Source organism: Columba livia, chromosome 1 (assembly GCF_036013475.1).
Source record: "Columba livia isolate bColLiv1 breed racing homer chromosome 1, bColLiv1.pat.W.v2, whole genome shotgun sequence".
NCBI lineage: Eukaryota > Metazoa > Chordata > Aves > Columbiformes > Columbidae > Columba > Columba livia.
This window is the reverse complement of record NC_088602.1, coordinates 167,700,968-167,728,846: the sequence shown is the minus strand read 5'-3', so window position 1 is coordinate 167,728,846 and position 27,879 is coordinate 167,700,968. Positions and strand designations below refer to the sequence as shown.

Here is a 27,879-nt window from a genome sequence, read left to right as displayed (position 1 = left end):
ACAAAAACTAGTCAGAGTGTTGCTTCAAAAATTAGCACATAATCTTCAAAACGGCATTGCTCAGAACATGTTCTCAATCATGAGAAAAAACAAAAAGAAAAAAAAAAGTAAAACTGTCATAACCAAAATCTAGAAAGAAATCCAGTCATACTTTTTATGACAAATACAATACCCTCAAAAGAGCTGCTAGAATTATTGGAACCTTATTAATAAGAAGTTACACTTTAGGAATGCAATCCTCCTTCCTGTCTAGTGCCATCTGCAGTAGCTGTCAAAACACTCCTCCTTCCAATTACACGCTTTCTGTCTCTCACTTCCTCTACGATAAGCCTATAATCTGTTTAATTCCCTTGTTTGGTTGGTTTCATAAACAATGCTTTTAAGTTGCAGGGCTCAACAAAAGCAGCATCCTCAACCAGCAAGCTGCAGTTATCCAGCCCTCCAGGGAAGCGTCAGCACCGCTGACTGCAGAGACCTTACACTGGCCATAGCAGGAGGAGGCACAGAGCGCCCAGTTTGGCCTTTTGTTGCAATTCTACCACTTTCCGAACTCCATTCTTCCTAAGAAATCCTTCTAATTCTGAGTTGGATATAAATGGGACACCTTCTTCAGGCACCTGCCTGTGGCTCCCAGCAAAATCTAAGAGTGTGAATTTTAAAATCTAAGGTACACACCAGGTCACAGGGCAGCAAACATGACTCTAACAGGCTAAGAAGGCAACCAGCTGATTGCTTGTGGTGAAACGATCATGCTCTAATTCCAGAGACTGAGCAAACGAGCCTGGTGTATACGTGCTGTTTGGGGAAAAGGAATCGTTTATTCACCATGTGTAGAATAGCATTCTTGGGCAAAAGGAAGGGATGCTAATGATATCAGTAATTTTACACAGCTTCTGAATAGTCAAACACCCATGTTCAAACATGGGAGAACAGAAGGGACAAACATTTAACACCTCCTTACATGTAAAACTGAAATAAGACCAGGCAACAGAAGCCTATAATAAGGTGGACATTGTGGGAAACCTGTGTCTCCTACTGCCTTCACCATTCTGTCATGGGTTTAAAAATACCTGTGTAAATTAGAAGTCTCCCCAGCCACTACTCCACTTTCTGACAGCAGTGATGCCAACACTGAACCACTTTATATCCATCAGAAATTCACTGCAGGAAATGGAGGATTGCTAACATTACTGAGTTTCTCCAAAAATAGGAAACTTAATATAAATTTGTTCTCATTTGTAAAACAATTTGACCTTCAGCCTGACAAAATTCAGCCAGGTTTCCACCACAACAAAATTCAAGCTAAACAATAAAAGGAAAATAAACTTCTATTGAAACATTATGACCAACGATTTTGCAAGCCTAGTAGAAGGCAAACAGCAACACTATTTGCAAAAGTTTTGCACTCTTATAAAAAGTAGAAATCATACTCCAGATGAAGTTGGCAACACTAGCACAGGGGAACCCAAAAAGCAACTATCTGTTTTTTATTTCACAACTGAGTTCCAGCTGCTATTGTGCATTATAGAATCACGCAGCTGGTGGGAATGACAAGAAGTCACTTTTACATGACACTGTCAACATTTATATTTATGCTTTGCAAGAGTGCAAACATTTGTAATTCACCCTAGGAAAGTTAAAGATTTATTACAGAAGATGACAGGAGAGACAGTTCAAAATGGAAGATGTTCTGGTATACACTGTCAAGTCTGATGCTTCAGATTTGCACATGTGGTGAGAAAATGAACACATGTGTTATGACCTGGAAGTTACATGTGTGTTTTTCTCAGAAGTGCAAAGCACAGTTTGGTGTAAATGCAATTCTTTACAAATTCACCAGCACTGGAAGCACTTGCAACATCGTTGGCTCCATATGGCTGTATATGCTGAATCTGCTTCATTATCAGCTGTGAAGACATAAGTATAAACTCAGTATTAAGGATGGATATTTTTGTAATCAGTATGGTGGACCCCAAGGGAAATATTCCCATTGATTTTTCCTTGGGCTTTCTAAGATAATTTGCACAAGACTGATGATGAATTTGAACAGATTTGAAAGCACAATCCCACTGCAGAAAAGGGTAAAAGATATTTCCCCATAAAACTCTTTCAGATTATTTTACTGACAAAGGGACATAAATTTGAACCCACCCCATATCTTAAAATTAGATGAGCTTTTACTGAATATGGTAAATTTTCAGATTTTTTTTCTTAATTTCACAGGGATTTTTTCATTCAGTTCCATATGACCAGCCAGAAATTCTGCTGTATTCATCGAACAGTCTAACAAGTAACAGCACTGGCAAAGAAATATTTTTCTTTTTTACTGTTCTCCCTAGTCACCAAGGGAGAACTAAACCGCAAAAACATTTCTAGCACTTGTTATTAATGCAGATACCATCTGTAGGAATTATGATATACTTTAAAGTTTTCTTCCTCATTTTCTAAACATGATCTTAATGTAGTCTATTTTTGCTGAAATACGAAACATTGTCAGGGTCTATGTGAACATTTTTTCCAGTAAGACTCCACAAAATTATGATATAAGGGCATGATCCTACATCCACTGAAGTTAATAAAAGGTGTACATCAGTATAAAGAGCAGAGGAATGCAGCCAAAACAGAGGACTTTCCATATAACATCTGGCCTCATTTACCACAAGTACCAGTCATGATCATTGAATAAAGGACAACTTACAAAATTACTCCAGCTTTATCCGCTGTGCAACTACAATATTCATTAGCTTCAGCCAATACATTTTGTTTCAGATGGAAAAGACGTTTTAAAAAATACCAAGTAGGTATAATCTTGTTTTCTCATTTTGCTATTGAGCGAATAATAACTGTTAACTACTAAATCACTGCTAGTTGAGTTTGGATGTTGATTTCTATTATGTAATAGGCTTTATACCATATAGCTTTTCTTCTTCTTCCCCTCCTTTCATATCTGGAAATTAACTAAACTGATCTATAGAAAAGGGTTCACACAGTATTGAATAAAAACCCATGACCACTAAAAACAATTCCTTATAAAAATTTTACCTTCATTTCCAAGAACAACTATGATAGGTACTTTGCATAACATGCCCTTTAAAAACAATATGATCTAGTTTGAGAAAAGTCTTTGAATGGCTTTCCTCACTTAAGATCCATTTCTACTCAGGTTTTTGTGAGGGGCATTACCTTAAAGCTGCTTAAAGTATAAAAACAAAGAAAAGGTGGTCAAATACCCACAGCTATGAGCAATTAAAGGCAGCAGTGACAAGCTAGCAAAGAATACATAGTCCTAGTTCTGTTTTGCTTCCCCCTACAAAGTGCTATCTATTCTGTTAAGAGATTTGAAGCCAAAGGGTCCTGAAAGTTGCCTGTCTGCTGCGTATACGATCGCGGATATCAGAATTTTACCCGTTTTGATTTTTAAGGAAAATGTCTGCACTGCCTAGTTAGCAATGCAGAAAGGCATTTGACAGCAGACAAAATGGGCTAGCAACACTCCCATCTTCTCCCTAAGCTTCACTTCTTGTCTTAAAGCCTTCACAAGATGATGCCAAGTCCTGCCTTTTGCCCGTGCTCTGTCCTGCTCTGCTCCCCCCCAGCTCAAAGGTAAGTCAAGGAAAGGACTGGCATCATGAACACCAGCAGAAAGAGACAACCACCACCACTGAGCAGAAGGGACAATCTTCAGAGGGTTCATTTGCTGCCTCCCTGTATCCACCCAGAGGGATCCATCAATAGGACTTCAGCTCCTCCCAGAGCAGAGATGAATGAAGTAGATGGCTACCAGCCATACAAGATAATATCTTGTACTTTGTCATCTCTTTCACTTTTCCAAGAAAGTGATTTCAAATCTTAACTTAAACAAATCCTTAGACACTGGGGTGACAGATAAAGCCACAACTTAGTAAACTTATTTGACAAAACTTCTAGTTTGCATATTACCAAGAAAATGTTGAAGATCTTTTTGGTGCTATATGACAATACAAGCTGTTATAAGCCACTTAATCTAATGAAATACATGAAAAATACACCATATACTTGAACTGCAGATTTGTGTTCACTGAAGAAAAGTTTTGTACAGCTATAATTAGTAATTAAAATTATTTTAAACAGTTCAGGAATTTAGCACTTGTATTTTTAATCGAGTGATCATAATTAAAATTCAATTGTTTAAACTTTCAATTTTTCAACCTAAACCTTCTGAAAATTTAGATTTGAAAAAAAAAATCTGCAGTTAAACCAAGTTATCAATTAACTTTAATCTACATATTTTGAGAATTTTTTTAATGTATATGTGTATAAATACAAGCTACCTGAAGTCAGGTCAAAAAGAAGTAAATTAAACTTGTCTATTGATGATTTCCATTGAAACAATTATACTGACCTTCACGAGTCTGTAAGATAAGGGAAAACAGTCTAGACAGTCAAAACTTAAAGGTAATTAAATATTTAGTGCGAAGGTTAACAGCTTTGGTGGCCATCTGCTATAGTAGCTGTTTGTGTTTTACACATGCAGCTGCATTGGTTTGACCACCTACTGTGGACACCAAAGGTGATGTACAAGGGAAATCCTTAACATCTAAAGACATTAGCGCTGATTTTATCAGAAATAAAAATATATACATAGGTTTTAAATAGACTGGTAGTTAGTCTAGAACCATTGAGCTAAAATGTTCAGGAAAAAAAAAGAAGGCAAACCAAGAGCTGTGAACAGGTTAAACAGGGAAATACATAGATGCTCAAAAAAAGCTTTAACTTTGGATTATTTGTCTGTCTTAAGGAAAAAAAAATATGTGGAGAAATAGAGTCAATTTGCTATTCATTTCTTAACATGATGAATGCTGACATTTTTTAAACACAATCATGCTTACAGGGCACTTTTACTGGGTAGAATCAAGACACTTCAGATGCTGTAATTGTGAATTCCTGAATTCTGCTCTTTTTTAAAGCAGAACTTGAAATCTGACCACACCAAGTGTTCTGTGCCTCTGCATCTGCTGAATTCCAGATTAAAAAGTTGATTGTTTTGCTCTACAATGGTATCAATTCATAGGAAAATGTTTTTAAAATGTCATGAAACACTGTGAATAAAAAGCTTCTCTATAATTTTCAAACAATTAACATTCTAGTGAAGCAGGTAAATACAAGATTAAATCACAGCATTAATTTCCTTCATTTTTTTGGACACTGGTAATACTGCCCATTTCTGTAGGAACTTAATTTGAAGAGCATAAGGATGCTAGAAGTGTGTGTGAGAAAGGAGTACTGTACTTATATTATGCCTACCTTGTGAGTCAGTTCTTAATACTATTACCCTACTAAATGTGCCATAATAGTATTCAATTTTTTTTTTCTTTTAAAAGAAACCTAAATATAGTCTCAAAAACTTAATAGTCTCTTTGGTGTTCTTAAAAAGCCTATCAGTCTGTGCCTCAAACATCACTCAGCTGTTTCTTTCTCAGCTGCAATGTAGGCAAAAGATGTTTAATTCACAGTTTGACTCCTCACTACGTGCAAGAAGCCCACATGAGGTCTTTTGCTTTTGTTTCATTAATAATAGCACCAGGCGAGAGACGATGTGGTTGTCAGAAGCTCAAGGCAAGCACTTTCCTGTGGGTTCATCTCAGTGAGGCTCTGCCCTAACCGGGAAAGCAAGAGACAGGAGATAAAGATCAAGAAAATGGCAGAGACCAATTAGTCAACGCAGCCTGTCAGAGCAACCCAGCATTGGGAACCAAGAAGCTGTCTCACTGCATACCAGGCCATGGAAACAGCAGGTGAAAAAATGTGTATTTGGGCAAAGTAAAACCTAATGGCATTTCTCACATAAAGAAAATAAAGGGAAGGAAACTACCTTTTGTATAATGCTGGTGAAAAAGAAAAACATAACAAAAGAGAAGCACTAACCAGAAAGTTGTGATCTGATTAAGACCCTGAAACTGTGAGACTGGGATTATGTGGTATATGAAAAACATGACTAAGAAAATGGGGTATTTGGAAAAATATCAGTGCCAAGTACAGCACGGATGTATTTATCCAAGTTTCCTACATAGCGATCTTATCACTTGGCTCTATCTGCCAAAATAAGCTGGAAAAGCAGTACTCTAAATGTGAAAAGTGGTTGCAGCAAAATCCTGCACATAATGCCTTCTCACAGGAAACCTGCCTAAAGTAGAGGAGAAGAACATTTTAGGACTGGCGAAATTATGGCAGGAGATGGTGGTTGGGAAATAACATTAAAAAAGAAAAAATACATAACAGTGTGTGTCTACCTGAACAGCAGTTTAGAAAAGGAAGAGGAAAAATCCCAAATCCACCTCTGAACCAATGTTCCAGGGCTGGCACCCCAGTAAAGCTCGGGTAAAGACATACTCAGATATTTAAGAACTCTGCAAGAGAAGACTTTACTTGCGTGTGTAGCATTTAGTAGGCAAAAAATAAAATGAGGCAAGTATGCCTTCTTTTTTTTTTAATTTAAACAAGGAAGGTAGAAAAGACAGAAATTATTTCAGCTGACCAGTAGTGAATACTTTCATTTAAAGAACTAACTTCTGTGAAACAGCTATCGGAAGAGAAGTAATTAAAGAGATAAAATTTACTTTATGAAATTAAAGGGCAAATAACGGGGTTGAGTAACCCCTGGAACAAGTGGTGAATCCTCTTTGCAATGACATCTTGAAGAAACTTCCTGCTTTTCTATTCCTAGTCAGATTAAAAGGTGTCTTTCTCTAAAAAGTTATCAAAACTTTCTGGACTTAAACCATCCTTCCTTGATCTCTTTACAAAGCCAGTTTTAATCCTGCTTTAACTGCATGGAACACTTTGCTGTTGCAACAGTGCACGTAGCAACGGCACATGACCGAGAACACTGTTTTCCCCCTATTTGCCTGGTTCTGTTCTGCAAAGCAACAAATCAAGTGACACTGTGGATGAAGGATAAACACTGAAACTAAGCTCATTTCTGAAGAAGTTGTTTAAATAAAGTATAAATGTAGAACGTACAAACACCACTTACAAATAAAATCCATCCTAAAATGCTCCCTTTATGTATTCCTCTGCCTATATATTCCGTATTCTCCACCTATATGTACACCACAGTAACATTCTCCATTTCCAGTCTGCTCAATGGAAATAATTTGAATAGGAACTGACTTTGAGGTCTTCCAGATTTAGCCTAAGATATGAAAACAAATTCCAAGTATCTTGACTCATTCAAGCATCAATAACAGTTGCAGGTGATGGGGGAGGGGAAATTATGTCAAAGCTGGAAAAAAACATCAACTTCAAAAGCTTGAAGCTGTTGTGCAATTCATGCGAAATACATTATGTGATAGTAACCATTTTTTACACACTTTCAAAGCCTTGGCTTATTTGGCACTTTAATGATTAAAAAGTTAGCCTTTTAGGGCCCTAAATGGCTTGAAAAATATGCTGTACTATCTCACAGAAGTTTGGACTGAGGCAGTTAAAAAGAAAGAGCATCTTACATCCATGGCTGTCTCTAAAATTAACTGAAACATCAAATAGATGCAAAAACCCATACACATACATATTTAAACCACTCTTCCAAAATATCAGGACATCTGTCTTGTAGGAGTTATTGCTCTTGGTGAAAATGCCCACAGCAGAACAGGGACTTCTGATAATTAGTTGAGTCAAAACAGGCCCACGTATTATACACAACAGAAAATAAAATCCTTTCTTGCTTCTGCCATCTACATTTTGGGTTTTGTTCTCAAACAAGACGACGTTCCCATCGTGGTACCCTGTAAGGCTGAAATGTCTCCTATGACTTTCAATCACTATATCACAAAGACATTAATAATGTTATTTCTGACTCAAAATTCTACCTAAGTTAAACATAGAAATGTAAAAGTGCTATCTCTCATGATTAATATAGAACTAAAAGACACAAGCAGGCTACAAGCATGCAGCAGAAGTGCTATCACCCATGATTAACCGAGTAGAAATTAGTATTCTCGCATGGTGCTTCATTGCACACTTGCAAGAAATAATACCAAATAATTCAATAAAGCAGTAATTAAAAACCTGCCTCAATTCTCCTGGTACTGTGGCAATCATGCTCCCACAACCTCACAGCTGAGCACGGAGAACTCAGCTGCCTGCACCGCACTGCAAAGAAACAATCCACCCACCACTGCCTCCTGCTCTTTCATAGGGGATCCAATTACTGATATCATTCTGACACTGGAGATTAGCTGATTGCCAGTTCACTGTGCTTACAAAATCTTATGTGTCACAGGAGGCCCTTTACTTGTTTCTGTAAGACAAACAGTGTTTTTTTTTCTAAATCTATTAAAAACCCACTAGAATATATTCTCTCTCATGTGTAGCAGTTCAGCCCCATCCTGTTGGACTCAAAGCAAATTCCCACTATAAAATTGCTGTAGAACTAATGTGTGGTGACAGCAGCAGCAAAAATATACTTTTAATTGTGCTTTTCAAATAAGAGATTTAAGAGAAACAGGAGCCACACATTCCACTATTTTAGTACTCAGAAAGACCACAGATCTGTTTGAAAGCTGAGATTACAATTAAAACTTTTCCTAATTAAAAAATATTGATGGAAATTTGCACTGATGTTTTTCCAAATCTAAGACCGTGTTAGAACAAATATTTATGAAAAACAATGGCTTCATTTATGTTATAAAGTGCTTTTCTAACCTCCAATGCTGTAAATAAAATTAATTAAGACTGCAAAATACCAGTTAAATTCTGTTTCCATTCAATGAAAATACATCAATGGGGTTCCAATACTATGTTCCCGTTTCAACTGTTGAATCAAAACAAAAGAGGAAATGCAAAGACAAACTGCAAGTACAGCAAATTAGTATCTAAGCATGTAAGGTCAGATGTTAAGAAAAGCAGGGAAGAAAGACAATGATGAGCAAGAAATATTTCTATTTTCTCACCACCAGCACTGGTGTTCTTACAGGCAGACATTCTAATGACTCTACTGATTATTCAAGTGTCTAGACTGTTATCTACATACGAGAAATCAAGAATACACTCTTTAATGCTTCAATGAATTTAACCATCCGTTCAAGAAAACAATGTTTTTATTACCTGCAACCAGGCACATTATATTACTTTGAATACCATAGGATTTTACTGCAAATAACGCCTTCTCTAGAGAACAAAAGTTTAAGCTAATGTGGGAAATGATGCAATGCCATGTAGGCTCGGAATAAAAGTGACTTTATCTGTTTATGCTCCTACATATATATTAAAAAAAAAAGGCATTTTGCATTTTAATTAATTTCAACAAAAGTTCCTTAAATAAAAATAGAACTTAGGCTATAGATTTCTTAGTTTCAATTTAACCCAATGACAATATGCAAATTTTGTATCAAATGATTCGAAAAAGACTTCATTCACAACATCTGAACAAAAAATACTGTTAAATAATACAGGGTTTAAGTAGTATTAAACAGATATGCTGCATTTTCACAGGTCAAATACAAATCTTGTTTGGACTTGGCTATGCTCTTAACACCCTTATTGGGAAAAGAAAGCTACCGAAACTTAATGGCGAAAAGTATATCAAAGCTTATACCCTAACAAGAGTAAAATAACATATAAAATCATAAAATAGTTTAGAGTAAAGAAGCTGTGTCAATTTGGAGTTTCTAACCTCACAGAAACACAGCACAAAAGTGGAGCTGGGTAGGCAGGCTGGGTTGGGACATCAGGAGCCACCTCACCACCCCTTTGCTCCCAACAAGGATCACTAACCTGCCTCTGGCAGATGTTTGCCTAACTCATTCCCAAAATCTCCAATAAAGATGCTGCAGTATCTCTGATAAATCAGCTGCTGTCCTTCACTAACCTTATGTTTACAAAGACTTCCCTAATGTCTAGTTTAAATCTCTCTCATTGCAATTTAAGTGCATTATTATTCTTGTTCTTGTTCCCCATAGACAAAGAGGACAGTTTATAACTTTCCTCTTTGCCGCAACCTTTCACGTACTTGAATCTAAATCTTAAATCTTTTTCAACACACTAATTCTTTTAAATTGTTGGTTTTGTGAAATTTTTCTAGAATTACGATTGTCCTGGTTGATTTTCTTTGAACTTGCATGAAAGTCATGGACCAACTAAAGCACGATATGCAACTATAAACTTATTGTTAACTTCCACAGCATTATCATCTTCACTACCAACATACACAAATGTCACTTACCTACTGCACTTAACACTAAGTGCTGCTGTTTTTAAACTAAAACGGTCCCTCAGAATTTTTTTACTAATAAAAAGGGCAATAAAAAAACAAATCCCTTATTAACTTAAAATCATTTGAACAAAAAAAACTCAACCAACCAACCAACCAAAAAAACCCAAACCAACAAACCCAAACCTCAGTAATTTAAATTTTGCACTGTTTTGTGGTGTGATTTACTCTTGCATCATTACACCATCTGTCCAATGCATATTGTTTCTAAAGTCTATTGCTTCATCAGCTAAGTACTTAAGAAGCTGACAGACGTTTCATGAACACTCATTCTGAGCTGCTATTCAAAAACAGAGGGTGCAAAAATAAATATCAAGTGTTCATATACCTGAAAAAAAGTTATTTGCACTAAGCAAGAAATATAAGGAAGTGCAAAATATTATGAAGATAACTGGTTCCTTTTGAAAGAGGTGCCATTGACAGTGAGCCGTAAGCAATAGGGACGTACTAGATCAGAGGGATTCCCTTGCTCCTCATATGTCACCTGGGTTAGGTGTCATTACTCCCCTGGTTCTTGTTAAACATTACCAGCCAAACTTGCTAGCCAGTGTCCCCAAGGCAGGGCTGTTAGAGCATGAATCTAAATCATCAAAAAAAAAGTGATTCCTTATTAAGTGTTGATTTTAAAAGACATCACTGAATGATGTCATCTGTTGTTAAGGAAACAATGAGGCCCTGACTACATAACCTTCACTAATTCAAAGTTGATCACTAGTGATTAGCAACAGTGATTTTTTTTTTTCTTTTCACTGAAGCAATTCTATTCTCTTTTGGTGCTTGCCCTATGTATTTTACCACACTGTATCACCAGTGCTGTGACATTAGCAGAGCATAAGCATCCTTGCACATTTCTCCCTACTAGTCAAGGCTACCGAGGAAGCCTGAGCAGATGTACTACAAAATAGAAACGTATGTATGAGAGAGCATATCCTGAGGTTTGCCATTCTGTGGCACTGAACATTTTCAACCACTTATCAACTGTAGAGTTGCTATTTGCATTTTGTACTCTGTACTTGAAAGCATTACAGCTGCCTGTGGCAACAAAGGAAATGCAAAACTTGTTGGAAGAAAATAAATAAAATAAAACAGTTTCCTATGGGACAATTCAAAGTCTCACCTCATCATCCTGAGACACCAGGGATTCTGTGTTGCTTCTGTTTTTTTTATTAACAATGCAGCAACAGTCTTTCAACCACTGTTTCTGAAGAGAAGCTTTTCTTTGGAGGCAATATGAGTCATGTGCTTACCTCACTCATCTAGAGTCAAAGGCTAAAACCTGATAGAGGTTCTCACTATCAACTGCTCTATAATTTGGCATCCAGAGAAGCAGTAATAAATGGGTGTTCATCTACTCAATGGGGAATTTCATTTCACTCTCCGCCCCCAAAGTCATTACCTGCACAATATGAACAAGCAATGGAAATTCACAACATAATAAACTATTACAGGCTTACTGCTTAAACTGCATCTCAGAATAATTTTCTGTAGTAGAAGCTATAAGCAAACTATAATCCACTCCATGAGAAGAGAACTTTGTTGATACTATGGAACAAATGGTTGTTGCATCTCCCAAGAGCAGACAAATATTTTGTACTCCAGGTAAACAGTTTCTGCTGTTCTCAGTATTGTTTTCCTTGGTGAAAAAACATTAAATATCCCTCATTTTCTTTTCTAAGAAAACACTTGAATAAAAGAGTGTCATTAAATAAAAACTGGTTAAGAGTCTTTCTGTCTGAAAGTTGAAATATATTTTCTATCTTGTTGAAAAAAGCTTACGGGCTCGACAGGGTATGTCATACAAAAATATTGTTCAATTAACTTGGTATGCCATTTACACTTCTGCTTGAAAAGCATATTGCCAGTAAGAAAAGAAAGAATACTTTTAGCATAATATCCAGTTAAAAACATGTACAGTAATTTACTCTGAATAATAAAATTTATTTTTCTAGACTTGGCAGATTATGAGGGAAGAAATGAAAACATTTGTGAATCAAAGAACACTGAAAATGGTACACAGTCAAAAGTAATATTTTATTCAGACTTTTTATGATATGTATTGTGGTATCATTTTAAAATTAAGATATGAAAAACTAACGTAGTTTCAAGCAATACCATCTCCACTATTCATCTTAATAACCTAATTTCTAATCAGCATTATATTTATTCAAGCATGAAAAGCCAAATTTTTTATCTTTTTTTTTTTTTTTTTACATACTGTGGAGATATTTCAGTACAGAAACCTAATATTATCTAGTCCGTTACTGATACCACTGAAGTAGCTGTGTAGTCATCCTGTGATCCTATACAAGAAAACATAGCAAGAAAAGTAGGCAGTCATTAAAGGATCAACAGAAGCCACTTACATAAATTACTGTATAGTAATTCAAAATAATGTAAGGAGAAGGGATGTTTCAAGCTTATCCTTCTTGGTTCTTTAAGCCGTGAATGTATTACTCGCCCAAAACTTGGGAAAGAAACCACAAGGTAATGCCAGTTTAAGTTTAAGCAAACAAGTCAGTGTTTCTGTGTTTTCTAAAATTAATACCTTTATTTTAAGCAGCTAATTTTGTATCACTACTGTTTCTTACTACTTTAAAGTGACTGGACTAACACCTTTAATGTTAAAACAGGCAATACACCATCTTAGCCCGGCAGTTTTTTTGTTCTCTTAAGTCACAGAGGAAACCAAAAGTGAGAAGTACACAATCCTTTCTCCAACCTAAAGAAAGGAATTTATTCTAAAATCATTTTTGCTTCTATTAAAATACTGTTTCCTTTCCTAAAACCTACCAACATCATAATTTACACATTTTAATATTTTAATATTTTTTTTTCATCTATAAGGAATTAAAGATCACTGAAAGGAATGGACAGCTCCAGGAAATTTACAGTGAAAATCAAGTTCTCATCCCAGAAGGCACCAGCTATGTGCACAAGTTGCACAGCTCCCGCCAGTCTGGGTGATTTCTGTCACCATGGAAAAACTCACATCCTAGACTTTTCCAGCCCTGTCTTCAGAATGGCTACAATCAAATTATTTCATATTATTCAAATTATTTGTCATCAATTAAAACATGTTAATTAGATGTTTCTCTCAAAATGTCAATGGATAGCGTTCTCCACAGTGATGTTTACATAATGAACACAACTTTTCTCTGCAAATCTGAGTGTTACCACACCATCAACCTTTATGCTCTGACAGACTAGGGCACAGAAGTATTTTTTTTAACTTTTTTTATGCACTTTTGACTGAAAAAGTAGTGGATTTCAGACTCTAGATATGAAGCGTGCACCTTTCACTTACAAAACAATTGCAAGAGCTTCAGCTTGAGTGTAATCGTAGTAGTTTAGAATCCAAAAATTCAAGAGAAATATCGGAACTGTCAAAAAAAAAATCTATATATCTGCAAATATGGGGTCTGACTCATGTTTTATGAGAACTTGACTTGTTTTTTATCAGATCTTGACTTTTACCAATAACTGACTCATGATTTATCAGAAATCAATCTACACTTGACATCAGTGTTTTCCCTCTGTGCTCTCCAGTACTAAATATCTGAAACTAAACCTTTACTACAAAGTCATTAGAAAGGCTGAGCGAGATACATGAAGTTTCAGCAGAGAGCAGGAAAAAGCAGGATGGGGCAGACCTAAGCATTTATCCTTGTTGGAGAGCCTGAACGTTTATTCTTGTTTTAAGACTCTCAAGAACATCAACAAAGAACAGAAAAATCCCTGATGTTATTTTTTTTTAAATAATCATTTCAGGACATACTGATCAATTGCACTCTGCCAGGAGGGAGGATCAGACCACCTAAAATTTCAAAATCTTCAGATTAACTGTGTGTTAGAAGGCTGCATGTGCTATGGAGGGCAAGCGCTGCCATTTCTTTTGTAGAATGGTTCATGTCTTGAGGGTAATTGCCACAGGAATATTATCCCTACTCTACTTGTCAAACATTAATGTAAAATCAATAAGGAGCTGTGTTCCCAACATTTTTCACGCACCTGTGTTACCCCCCGGCGGGTTTTGCCGCACTCGGCGCCGGGCTCCCCTGGGACGTGGTAGGAGGTTCACCGCAGCCCCCCTGCTCGGCATGGCCTCGCTGCCAAGGGTCAGCGATGGCTCAGCAAGGCCCCAGCATCTGCAGAGAGAAAACGTGCAAGGTGAGACAAAGATGATTTCTGGTGACTTTGCTGCTGTGCCAGCAAATCCTGAGAAACAGAAAGTATAAAGGTTGTTTTCCACAATGTAAGTGACATCCTACTTTGAAATGACACAGTTGCTTTGTGACAAGCTTGGCGTTAAAATGTGACAGAAATAAACTCAAAAGAACAGCCATCCTGCAAAATACACTTAAACTCACATAAAAGCTTGACTTGGTAACCTTCAATTATTTTTTTTCCCAAGAACATGGTTTCCTTTCAAGCTCATTATATTTCTTTTTTCTTCACTTTATAACTGAAACAGGTCTTTAATGGGCTCTGCACTTCAGTTTATCTCATGATGAGACACCGCCAAAAACTCCAGAGTTAATCAAGTGTCACAATTATGAAGGAAGAAAAACCCAGAAAACCACGAACACTATTGTTCTCTGCAAACAAGCTGTAGCAGATCTGCCTCCTTGTTTCCATTCTTGTGAAACACTGCTCAGGCAGCTGTTTCTCAGCTCAGCATCACAAAACTGCCATTGTCAGTGGAGCTTCGTTTTCCCAGATGATGTGCCTCCCTGTAAGTCATTGGCACCTTTCAAATCAAGATTTGAAAAGACTCTTATACAGATTAAAAGGTATTTGAGTATATAAGAGTGCAGTACTAACATATGTCTTCTGGATCAGGTATTTGTATACCAACCTATTATAATGTATATAGTCAGAAAATTACTACAGTCTATCATCTTCAATTGAAACTACACCAGCTATTTCCTAGTCCTGGTTGCCGATGTACCAAATCATCACTCCTAAATATAGCAATTGTAGTGCTCAGAAATACATTTGAATTCCCATCTGGATCTTGTTCCTGGATATTTTGCTTTATGGGATGGAGCTCAGTTACTTCTCTCCTTTTTCTCCACCTCAAGCTTCTGAAGCTTAAGGCCAACATTTTACTGAGGCACACAGGAGAAAAAGACAGCTGATTTCCATGGCACAGATGGGAAAAAGATCAGAACTACAGCTCCTCACTTTCACTGACTGCACAAGATGCCATGGCCAGTTACCACTGCCAGGACATTAGATATTGTGTAGTGAAATAAGATCAGTGAGGAGACTATTCAGAGAAGCAGCTCATGCATGCCTTACTGAAGATGAGGAGACAAACATGACCTTAATATTATATGAAACATATGTGGAAATTTCTACTGCTTCCTCAAGCAATCCACTCCAGTCTCCTGCCAAAACTCAAAGCCAAGAAAACTCATTTTTCTAGACAAATTTATTTGTCTATTTTTTTAAATCAAGATTTTCAGAAGAGAAGGGATCACTGCAGAGAGATGTCAGCATGTGGATGCTTACTGGCAGCAGATCCTGTATGGGGATGTCAAACGAACTTACAGACTTGAGGGGGCCCATGTAGTTTGTTGCCTTCGCTTTCATAAAACAACAGCTTGTACAACAACGGATCCTACAGACTGGAACTAAGCAAGCCAAAGGGAAGTTTTGAATCTACTGAATTTGTGTTGTGGAGTCATAGCATGCAATGCAATATAATCTAAAATATGGTGACACATGACCATTTCCTTACTCCAAGAGACCTTTTCTGTTTTAATCAATGCTTGTAACTTTTCAAAGATTCCAGAGCATCCTATAAATCACTGCACAGACAAGTCATTTCACCAGCCACTGATATGCAACTTTTTTTTAGGGTGGCTGGTAGGAGAGAGTGGGTGTAAGGTATGGGCCTATGAGTAAACAGGTGTTTGGCCAGAAGTAAGAGCTTACTATTACACGAAGACCAGTGATGTGCTTTTGTAGCAGAGAGAATCCTGGATTATAGGTGTTTATGAGAACAACCTCCCCAGCAATAATCTCAACACAGGTCATGCTATAGGCTTTATAATGGTGAAGGACAAAGCAATCCCTTCTTGGAATCCAATCCATGGTTGCGGACAATGTAAGTATCTAAAAAATCAATACTTAGATACAATTCTCCCTCAAAGGTCAACTGGTGATTGCAGGACATCCTGCTGAAGTGCTGTTTTTCCCACATTGCTTTTAAAGAAACATGGTCAGCGAATGGGATATATCTCAAGCAAAAATTACTGTATAAAAAAATTGGGCATTTGTATGTATATGCAATATTTAATCAAGCTAAAACAATAATCACATTTTTATATTAGCCAATAGTTTCAAAGTGCTAACTCCAAACTCCCCACCTAAATCCCACATGATCATGAGATGAGAAGTTAGCCCCTTCCTATTTCTAACTAAGAGGCATGGGAATTCCTCTGCAGTCTATTGGAAATCTCATTTGTCTATGTATTGGTATTGACCTAAGTAAGAGAGAGCTATTGAAAGAAATAATTCTGCTAGTTTAACTAGCTACAATATTTAACCTTTTTGGCATACGTGAACAACAAATTATTCCTATATCCAAATACAGCAGAAATACGAACTGCAGGAAACAATTCCTCCAGTCCTCATGGAATATGCGTCAAAAGGTTCAACAAAAGACATTAACTCAGATTGTACATTTATTATTAAATTATTGATGTGCTACTTCTATTGTCATTTGTAGTTGTGTTACTAGAAATTAAAGCAAATACTAAACTTCTAAATACAGTGTGCCTGGAAAAAACATATGTTCACAGGCTCCAGGATTCCCCGCAGTCCCAAAGGAATTTTCTTAACCTCACAGGTATCTTCAAGTACCAGAATTTGCATTCAGCTTCCCAGCTCAGCTTGCAGATGTTTAAAAATACATGTAACAAGACAACTCGCTTTTGGCTACACATCTAAGAGGTTCAAACATCTGAATTATTCTGTCTGAGGTCAACTAGGATATATATGCCAAATTAGGTTGAAATCCAGCTGGGAAGAGCTATGAATTACTAAGATCTTTGGTGCCTGGGAACTTGTGCCTGTTTCTGACCAACTGACATCCTTTCAGATCTTCTTCCAGGAAAAGGACATATTTTCAGGAACTAAATCTGAAATATAAGCTTATACCTTATGAATCTGTAGACTTCAGTAATTTAAATTTTATTGTGCAAACAGGTACAAAATGTAGATTATAAAAGCACAATTTCATAATAGTATTCATTGGTTTTCAGAACTCTAGAAGACAAAGGATGTACATGCCATCATATTCCACTCTCGTGCCAACAAGATTTTCAATAAAGATAAAACACAGGCTTTCCTGGCCTTTAACAATCTATATCTCTAGAATCTTTAATATAATCAGAAAATATTTTCTAGGAGATCAGGATCAAAGTATATATCCTACTAAAGAGATATACACCCAGGGTAATTCCACCAAATGTTGTTTCCTATATAGATATACATATATATATATATGTATAGATATATTTCAATATAATTCAGTAGTTATCAAGAGAATTAATGTTCATCTCAAAATTTAAGGACTTTTTTGCACAATTCAAAATTGTGAACTAGCAACTCAAGTAAGTCTTAGAATTCATGTTCTAAAACTATTTCACATAGATTTCTAAGTGGTAGATGATATTTCATATAATAACTATCTCCCGAAACATTTCAACACAATTAAGGTAGAGCTAAACAGAACTCAAGTGGTTCTGCTGTTCAGGGATTCATGTATAAATAAATTCCCAAGCCCCAATCTAAAAGCAATCTTTTCTTTCTCTTCTCCTGGAATAGATAGCACCAATATTAAAACTACTTCTGTGAAAGGACAACTTAAAACAGAATTATCAATAAATGAAAATGCTAATGACATTAGCATTTTTTCTTTACTAAATATACTAGATTTTAAAACCTAAGTAGGAATTTTAAACATCTAAAGTAAAGTCAAATACTTATCTGCCTTCAATACTGTTAATCTCTCTCCCAGTCACCCCAGCTCATCTCCACCAGCTCTGCAGGGTTATCTTACTTCTTCCAGGAAGGGAGAATAGAAAAGGCAAAGGAGAGTGGAGCACGGACCGGGATGCACTTGTAAGTATTTGTTTCAGTCCCAAAGAACCCAACAGTGTAATTCACTATGTGCCAGCCACATGTTTTTTCAGAAATAATCAGCATACTAACATAAACCTGGAATGTAAGCCTCTAGTGAACTGAATCCAAAAATGCCCTGTATTGCCATCTACCAAGAAGCTACAGAAAAAAAAAAAAAAAAGAAGAAGTTGTGTAAGAAGTAATTTCTGGTATTAGTTTCTTCCCTAATTATCTGAAATCAAAATCTAAACAGATTGTATTCAATCAAAGTCCTGTATCTGTACTAGTATGAAATTACAAAGAAAAAAATAACAACCAACCGACCAAACAAACAAAAAAACCAACCATAATACTTATCAGGGAGAGAAAGAGAGTCAGAAGCACTTAAATCTGTCTTGTCTGATGCACAATTACATGTGACATAAAAGTCTATCTTTTTCTGACATAAAATGAAGCTGCTTATGGTACAGATTTAAAGGACACAAACTATCAAAAAAGTAGTAGAGAACACTGCATCATGCAGTCTCTAGAAATATGCAACTGAAACATCAGTTGGATCCATTCTGCAAGCTGAGTGTGCAATGATGAATTTGTGAATCGATTCCTACCCGAGACTTGCAGAGCTGCACAAAGAGTAGAAGATTTTAGTAAAAGATCCCACCTCCCCAGTCACTATAGGTTCCTCACGAACACCTGTGCATTACTTCCTTACCTAAGCCAGAGACGAGCCTGAAAAATATGAGAATCAATCTTCAGTTCAAGCTTTAAATAAATAAATAGATAGATAGATAGATAAATAAATTGGTAAATAAATAAATAAATACATTGCCACTAAAATGGGTATCTCCTGTTTCTGCAGAAAAAAAATCCAAGGCCCCTAACATGCAAGAATAGTAGTGCCAGGACCCTGAATGCTATCCTTGACCATGGCTCTGAGCAGGCATTTAAGGAAGAGTATAAAACTAGGAAATATTCCCCCTACTCTCTGTTAAATCAGAAGTTTAAAGAGAACTCGTATGAGCAGGCTACACCTGGACAGTTATGCTTTATAGCCACCATGGAAACTACCCTTCATGAACCTCGCTAATTCCATTTTTAACTCATTCATACCTTTGTCCTCCTTAACTTCCTCTGGCACTGAGTTCCACAACCCAGCTCCATGCTTCCAGTAAGTCTTGCTTTTTCTGGGCAGACAGAACCATTAACTAGCTATTCTCTGATGGCTTTCTCCTCACACATCCTGATGGAAGGGGAGACAACTCTGAACTAATAGTATCATAAGCGAGAGACTTGTCTTTTTGCCCCTCCCAAATTCTTATTTTGATCTGTTCAGCCTGTTGTGAACACAGCAGTGAATTTCCTCTTCAAAGAAATTCCCTCTCTTCTCCCAGCACACTCTTGCCAGAAGGCTCACGACTGCTCCAGCGGCCACCTCTGATATGTCATTTTGGTCCGTGAGCCGTCCTGTACCTCCTTTCCTGAGCCAACAGCTCTATCTAGTTATGGCTGTATCTAAATTAGCCATAATATTTGTGAACATTAAAACAATCATTCAGGAAAGCCTTCTGACCTGCTAGCTGGTTCCTTTATTTTAACATGTTTAACTTGCCCCAAACTGCCATGTTATATACAGTCCCAAGAAAGCTGGACACACAGGGACTTGTTTGGAGGTGGTAAAGAAACTCCTGAGGGGTGAGGTGCATTTACTCTGACCCCTACCAAAAAATAATAAAATGGGGGAAAGGAAACTGATGGAAGACGACAAAGTTTAAAAATTACTTTAAATTAGAAAGAGCTGATGCAAACCAAGCTTCTTTGCCTGATCTAGTGGCCAAGAGTGGCCAAGGGAACACGTTTGTCTGTATTTCACCAGATTCAGTAAATCACTCCTAGTGTGACAAGGAAGATATTATAGTTTTAATGAGATGGCATTAAGAAGGGAAAAAAAGACTGGGTAGTAGAAAACACCATCAGTTAGTGAGATTTATTAAGGTAGGAAACAGCCCTCTCTGTTACTGCAAGTTACATTTTGGAGACCACTTAAAGCTAAAAGATAAAAAAAAATATACAATTAAAGAGATAATTTCACACAGGGAAACAAAAACATAAAAATGAAACAGACTTTCTAACAAGTTTCTTGCCACTGACCTGTAGTATCAGTGTTTCTTTAATAAAAGCTGTACCAGTCTGACCTCAGCCTGAAACAACCTCTACAAAGTCGCAAATCCTGATGGATTGCTATCATATACTCACCAGGTAGACAGCACCTGATGAAGAGGGAAAATTTGAGGGATGAATGAGATTAGCTCAAGGTATTTAAAAGCCCCTTCTCTCTCTTTCTCTCCCTCCACAATCACTACCTCACACCAAGGTGACATTCCAGAAGAACAATGAAATTGGTAACGCAATAGAGGAAAACATCGAAGGATGGATTAAAACAAACAAATAAACAAAACCCCTCAATCCTACACAGAAGCAGAATCAAGACTTAAAATGGTTTCCTAATTCTTTCTTCTGAAATAAACATTCAGACAAAATGCTAATATTTGCTCCCCAGACTCTGAAAGTGCCCTGCAATAGTACTATCATAAGTTAACACTGTTCCATTTCTACAGACATGTGTCAGGACCTATTGCACTAGTATCTAAGCAAATTATATAAAAACTGTTATCTTCTTTTTCCTTAGTGTGACTCATGCCAGCTGGACTAGTCTAAATATTATTAAACATCATTAAATATATTCTATCTAAGCTTAACTCGTGTCAGTAGGCTAGTTAACAAGAAGAAAAAAAAAAATAATATTTTAATAAATCATGTTCAGAGGTTGCGGTGACTGATGCTATCCTAAAAGCACCAAGACTTAGATACAGTCTTATTTGTTTTCCACAAATGGATAGGCATGTCTACCAGTCCTTCTGGCATCATTTTCACTGCTGTAACTTGGTAGACGATTCAAAAGGCAATCCAGGAAAATCTATTCTTTGCTGTAAAAATTAAGAAGTGCTTAAGTGCCTTGATCACATTCCAAGGAGAACTTCCACATGCACAAGACTAAATTTCACTGACTGTCCCTGGAAACAGACCTGCGTTCCATATTGCCAGCAGTATAAGCCTACTTCTACTCCGGCATCTCTAAGAGATACTCAAAATAACAAGTCTATGACAGCACAGTGCTGAGGAAAACAGCTATTCTGAACAGAGTTTTATTTTTACAGCAGCAAAAACCTACTGAAAATTGCTCTTAACGTATTATAGTATCCACACCATTGCAACACAGTATTTTTATGAATATTCTACACTTATACCTGTGTATATGTACCAACACAGAAAGCTACAGCAATTGAAGTGCTTTGTTGTTTTGTTTATTGCTGTTTGGTTTTGTTGTTGTTGTGTTTATGAACTAATGACGTTTATACCCTTAGAAGCTTTTCAAGAGTGACAAACACAGTATTTCAAAAATTGCATGTCAAATCTACCATGCCTCTGGGAGGACAAATCAGCAAGTGTTACATCTCTAAGTCTGCAAGCACATCTGTTAAGTATATTGTAATCAACAGGAGGAATGCAGAGTACATCAAATGGAAAAATAAAACTCATAGCAGATAGTAACCGCTTTCTTCTTTCCTGGAAAAAATACTAAGATGCTGAAAATTGCTCATACTTAAATCACTATTAATTGAAATAAGTTTCAGGCACTCCTTTCCTTACTCTCTACTTCTTTTCCTCTCCCTGAACCCCAAAAAAGACTGAAAAATATTGAAATGTCTGTGCAATGGAAACTTACATACCCCCCTAGTGATTCGTATTTTGAGGTAAATTAAAATTCCTTTTGTTTACACTATAGTGGAGCTTCAGTTCTGGAAACGTTTTTCTAAAGGCAACTGAATTTTCCATATGATGTTTTAGAAAAACTGTTTACTAAATGCACAGAGAAAATAGTTTCAATGTCCCCATTGTACAGGCAATGTCACTTTTCTCCCTCTACCTAACCAGCCACTTTCTTCTCTGCCCCCACTTATCCACACAAGCAGATTTTTATTTTTTTTTCTTTTTTTAGTTTCAGAAGTGCCTCTTAACTGACGCCTGAACTGCAGGGGTTTATTCCTTGCCACAGAACTGAACTTTACCTAGATCACCCAACAGAGCCTCCAGTTTCCCCAAACTGTTGATTTCTGACACCTGCCACCACTTTGTTTCTCTGGAGAGTGTTCTCAGCAGCATCACACAACCATGTGGTCATAGACAAGCCCATCGGATACGTGAGTGGCCTTGGGAAGCAAATCAGACTCCAGATACAATATGGAGAATGGGAATATTCCTGCAAACATGTGACAGGACAGAGAAGGCAGAATCCCACTACCCCTCCTCCAGGCTTCCCATGAACTTAGGCATTAGCCAGCAGGACACGACTGCTAAGTCTGAGGAGAAGCACGCAGATGCACAAGGACACCAGCTAGCTGGTTTCCCCATTTTGATTTAGTATCTGTGTGGATGGGAACTGCCATGTAACACGAAGTTGTGGAGCTTCCACCTCTACTGAGTGTCTCTATTTCTTTGTTTGTTTGTTGTTCTTTTTTTTTAAATTCTCAACAGATTTTAAAAATTTGATTAAGAAGTGGAGTCACAATCTGATCTAGTTCCCATTTCTAAAGGTTAGTACAAGCATCCAAGACTCACATTAACATAACAGCAAAAATTAATCCAGCATGAGATTGAGTGCACTAAATTCAGGCTTAACACCAACTATGACTTATTGTATCAGTTTTCAATTTTATATAAAAAATTGATGCAATAATAATTTCCCACCTCCTGAACTCTTTGAGGAAAAAAAAACAAAACAACTAAGCAATTCAAATAAAACAGAGGATTTACAAAGAATTGCTTTTTTTTTCACTGATACATAATAATCTTCTCCAAAGATCCTCCTTGGAAAAAACTTCATAAATTTTTTCTTGAAGAATTGTGGGTCTACAAAATCAGAAGTTGCCAGTGCAGGGACAATGCTGGGAAGGATGAAGAGAAACAAAACAGATTAAAAGGAATAACAGACCTAGATCCTGTTTGCAATATGGGCACAAAATACCAAACCCTATGATGCATGCAGAAAATACACACATATTCCACCAGAGTTAATATCAAGCTTAAATTCACAGTTCAGAAAGCACCTTTGTGCCATCCTTGAAATGATTGCATTCAAAAGGATGAAAACAGGAGTGGAAGAACACCTTTAAAATGCATTTCATGTTTTCTTCTAGTCCAAAATTACGATTACTACACACTTCATAAGCCTGCAGCGAGTTTTAGTAAACTGCTACTTACAGCTCTTGCATGACAGCCAACAGATGAAAGTGGTGAGTGAGAGCTCTCATTCATTGCTGCTAGCAACCCACTGCCTTTCTGATACCTTTCTTCAGAAACAAAGATTAGGTGGGGGGAAATAAGGTAAAGGGTTATTCTTAAAAGTCCGTATTTTTAAATCACCATCCAGGAGCTGGCTGAGTTGAGCTCTTATTAGTTGCCTCTCATCTCCCACTTCTGTTTCCATAGAAACCTTGCAGCAGCATCGCCTGCCTCACTATCCTGAAGTCTTCAGATTCGGTCGTTTCCCAGCCTGGCTGGGCAAGCAAGCAGAGGATAATGGCAGCACCACTTCAGTGCTGAGGTTCACGTTGCCAGCCTTCCATCACGTGAAGACCACGTATACATAAAACAGAGAAGTCACCTCTACCATCTCGCACAGACTGGGGCAGAAGGCTGATCCAAACCGCAGCTGCTTCCCTTTTCTCCATCACCACTGGACATGTGTGGACTGGGATGAAGGAGACACCATGGTACGCATAAACTAAAATGCACGAAGGTTGGAAAGTCAATTAAATGGAGGGATATTCACCTACATAGTCACCAGAGGAAAAGTCAGCTGGCTGCTAAGCAGGGAACTTCTCCAGTTCTTGCTCCCTTTTCCTTACTTCTAGACAAGTGTAGTGGAGAGTGTCAGGAAATGGATTTAGAAAGAAAATGACCAGTCTGAATATTCAGAAGTGCATTGTAACAACACCTGTACTGTGGAAAACCACTTAGAAAGCCTTTTGTCCATGGTATTTGTCTACTTTAATTTGTTCATCGAGGAAGAAGAACACTCCTAGTGCCAAACACTTGATGTGTGGAGTGAAGGTACTGGCAATTTTTCTTTCTTTCCTTCTTTCTTTATTTATTTAAATCGGCTATAAAAGAACCATGGTCTACATTCAACTTCTTTTTAACCTGCTGCAAGTCAGGCACACCCTGATAGGGAGAAGTGTGTTATGGAAACAAAAACACATTAAAGACTGCTCCCAACTTGCTAAAAAACAAGGGAGCCTACAAAAATACTCAGCACTAAGAGGTGACAAAATCTGTCCTGTGGAAAATCAGAGAAAGGAGGGACAATCCTTACATGTCTGATAACTACTGCAATAATACCTGAATATTATTCCCCCTCTTTGTATCTATTAGGCCCTGTGGACGGTTTCTGTTTAAGAGATGCTCCCACAGTGTGCCAGATCTGACAATCCAGAAGCAACAGAATTGAATTTTTTTTAAAACCTCAACTTTACATGAAGCATGTACTTACCAAAAAACCAAACCATGTATTACAGAACACATTTGGAGTTTTGGTGGGTGTGGGTAGTTCTGGAGATTACACAATAAACGTGATTAACATGTGAATATATAGGAATATATACCCACAATGCATAAGTTATAGATATTCCTTATCTATTGTTTTTAATGCAATGCTAAAGCAAACTGACAACCCAAATGTGTACCATGGTGCAGGAATGCATTTGTATAATTGGTTTTTATTACATCTAGACTTGCGAAGGATTTCTAAATATAAAGGATGTATAAGGACAAATACTTGTTTTTAAGTGAATTTCATAGACATGGAAGGTGATGAACTGAAAGGAAAAAGTCAGTTTTGGACAATAACAGTTTTGAACCAATATGATGAATGCAGATATCAGTGATTACAAGTTACTTCTCAGGAAGACTGTTATTTTCTACAATATCAGTACAAATTTATTTATGTTGGCAAAATTTTGTGTCCAAATCACTTAGTTCCTTCTTCCAGAAAGCAATTTTCTAAAATTGTGCACTTTAACCTACTAGTAGATAATTTGTTTTCCAATAAAACTTTTAAAAGGCATACTTTATGGGACAATAATTCTCAGTTTTACAGGTTTTGTGTTTGTTTGTTTGTTTGTTATAATATCGGTTGCATTTCACTGAATGTTAAGTGTGAATTTGGGCTCTCTTCATAGAAAGAAGAGCAGAGTATGCTTAAATCAGCCTTCCTGGTGTGAGACAGTACAGTTCCTGTCCGGGTCAATGCAACAGTGCTACCAAGACATACTGGTCTAATAATTTCCCTTGATGGAGAAACTTACAGTGCTCAAATTACTCTTTCAATTTGCCATATTTCATCAGTGATGGAAACCAAGGTTAGCGGTATGATTAAAAGACAAAATGAAGGTTTGTTAGGTTTCCAACAATGAGTTCATTTTTCAAATCTACAGTTTCCAGCTGACAGCTGAATGAAAGTCTTGGAGGCCTCAGTTTTCCATTCCCAGATGCAAACTCCCTGTCACAATAACAGGAATTAAGATTTTTAAGAAGAAGATATTAAACAGTAATGAAAATAAGGATGCTACACAAGTTATTTGTAGAAATCACCTTGCTGCATATATAGTATAGTCAATGTAGCAAAAATTAAAAATATAATGCCAAAAGCTGAGAATAACACTACAAAAATGGATTTATTCAGATTCAAGTCAATGTCATCAGCAATTAATATACTGCCACCATTTTCTGATGTCACAGGACCAGAAGAAGATGACAGCTGCTATTGAAGATAAAAAATGATTTTTCAGAAGTGTTTGAGGAATTACTCACAAGAAATACAAGTGCAAACTGCACCTACTTCTTTAAAAGAGAGGGTTGGAACCTATGCCATCAAAAACAGAAGACTGAATAAAAGCAAAAGAAGGTAAAGGAAATATATTGATGGGTTAGAGAAAAACCCGCAGAAGTAAGAGACACCTCTGGAAAATGTAACCTATCAATTTTGGTAGTGTGTTTGTGATTTAATCACAGGATGGCACACTGAGAGCACTGAGAACTGAATCTGGAATTCAAGGGAGTCTCTGTTCTCATTCAGGTTTAAGGCAACAAAGTCTTTGTCTAAGAAACTGACCTGCAGACTGACCCAAATGTTTTTTCGCAAGAAACGATGTTACCAGTCTGGAGCAAGAAAAACGGTATCAGGTCCCTTTCAAGATGCAAGTGCAGAGAAGAAAAGAATCCTAATCACAATGCTATTTGGCACTTGAATTCACCAAGGCAGGCAGCTTTTGCTCAAGAAAGCACGGGACCAAGCGGGACGGCGTGGTGTGCCAGAGCTGCTTTTCCACAAGCCCTGTTTTAGCTCCCACTGGAGCCCCAGGACTGCCCCTGCCAAAAGGGCTGACCTGTCCTCTGCAGCCCTGCGTCACAGCTGCCTCTGCTGCTGCCAGCAGGGCAGGAGCAGCCAAGCAGCCAGCTGGATCAGGGGATTGGTCTGTCTGAAAACTAACCCTACCAGCAAAAGAAAGATTAGTTTTCAGTTGATCAGCAAGCTTTAGAAAGTCATTTCTACAACAAAGAGGAGGCAGGACCAGCACTTTCAGTGACATGGCTGGCCCAGGTCAGCTGAGCAGCTTCAAAGGCTCTTGCTCCTCCATCATGCATGCAATCCCCAGGTCACTAGGCAAGAGACCCTGCACCATGTGGTTCCCCGTAACCCTCTGTGCACACACCGTTCAGAGAGGTATTTAGTTTAATGGAGGGTGGCTTAGCCCACAATTCGAGCAAAGTCTGGAATTACCGAGCTGCTGCCCCAAAAGATCTCCAGCTGAACGGATGGTAACTGCTTTTTCCTTGCATTCTGCATAGAGAAAGATACATCACTCAACATTTGGGACCTGCAAATATTTGCTACAATTGGTCAATAGTATCATTGGGATGATTGGAGATGATGAAATTGATAAAGACAAAGCAACTGCTCTCGCTCAGCCGGGTTCTGGCAGAATCTATTGATTTACAGCAAACAAAACAATATGGGAATAATATTCGGACAACCTTGAGGGTTTATTCTGGTTGCCACTTTATTTCAACAAAATGGATGCTATTCAAAGCTGTAGTTCTCACAAACTGTAAACTGACCACACACAAACACACTACGGGTGTATATATAAAAACACACCAAAAAGAATCTCAAAGATTATGATAAAGGGTGTAAATTTATCAAACAAACAATAGGACGGGTACCAAAAATAAGGATGATAATGAAGTCAGAATTGGATGCTGTGTTTAATTATACAACTATGTTTTTCTTTTTTTGATAGAACCCCTATCTCACTAAGTGTACAGGAAACTGTCACTAATTAATGGATTATTTCATTCAAATGACTCTGTTCTCAGAA

At 37.2% G+C, this 27,879-nt stretch overlaps 1 long non-coding RNA gene across 2 annotated transcripts in view; it reads right to left on the bottom strand.

The window, feature by feature from the left end:
• LOC110365658 (uncharacterized) overlaps window positions 1–27,879 on the bottom strand; it is a 78,754-nt gene that overhangs the window by 39,015 nt on the left and 11,860 nt on the right. For both annotated transcript variants that reach the window (XR_002425350.2, XR_010468464.1), the window contains one exon: window positions 14,258–14,394. This is a non-coding gene — a long non-coding RNA (uncharacterized LOC110365658). The remainder of the gene's footprint in view (window positions 1–14,257; window positions 14,395–27,879) is intronic.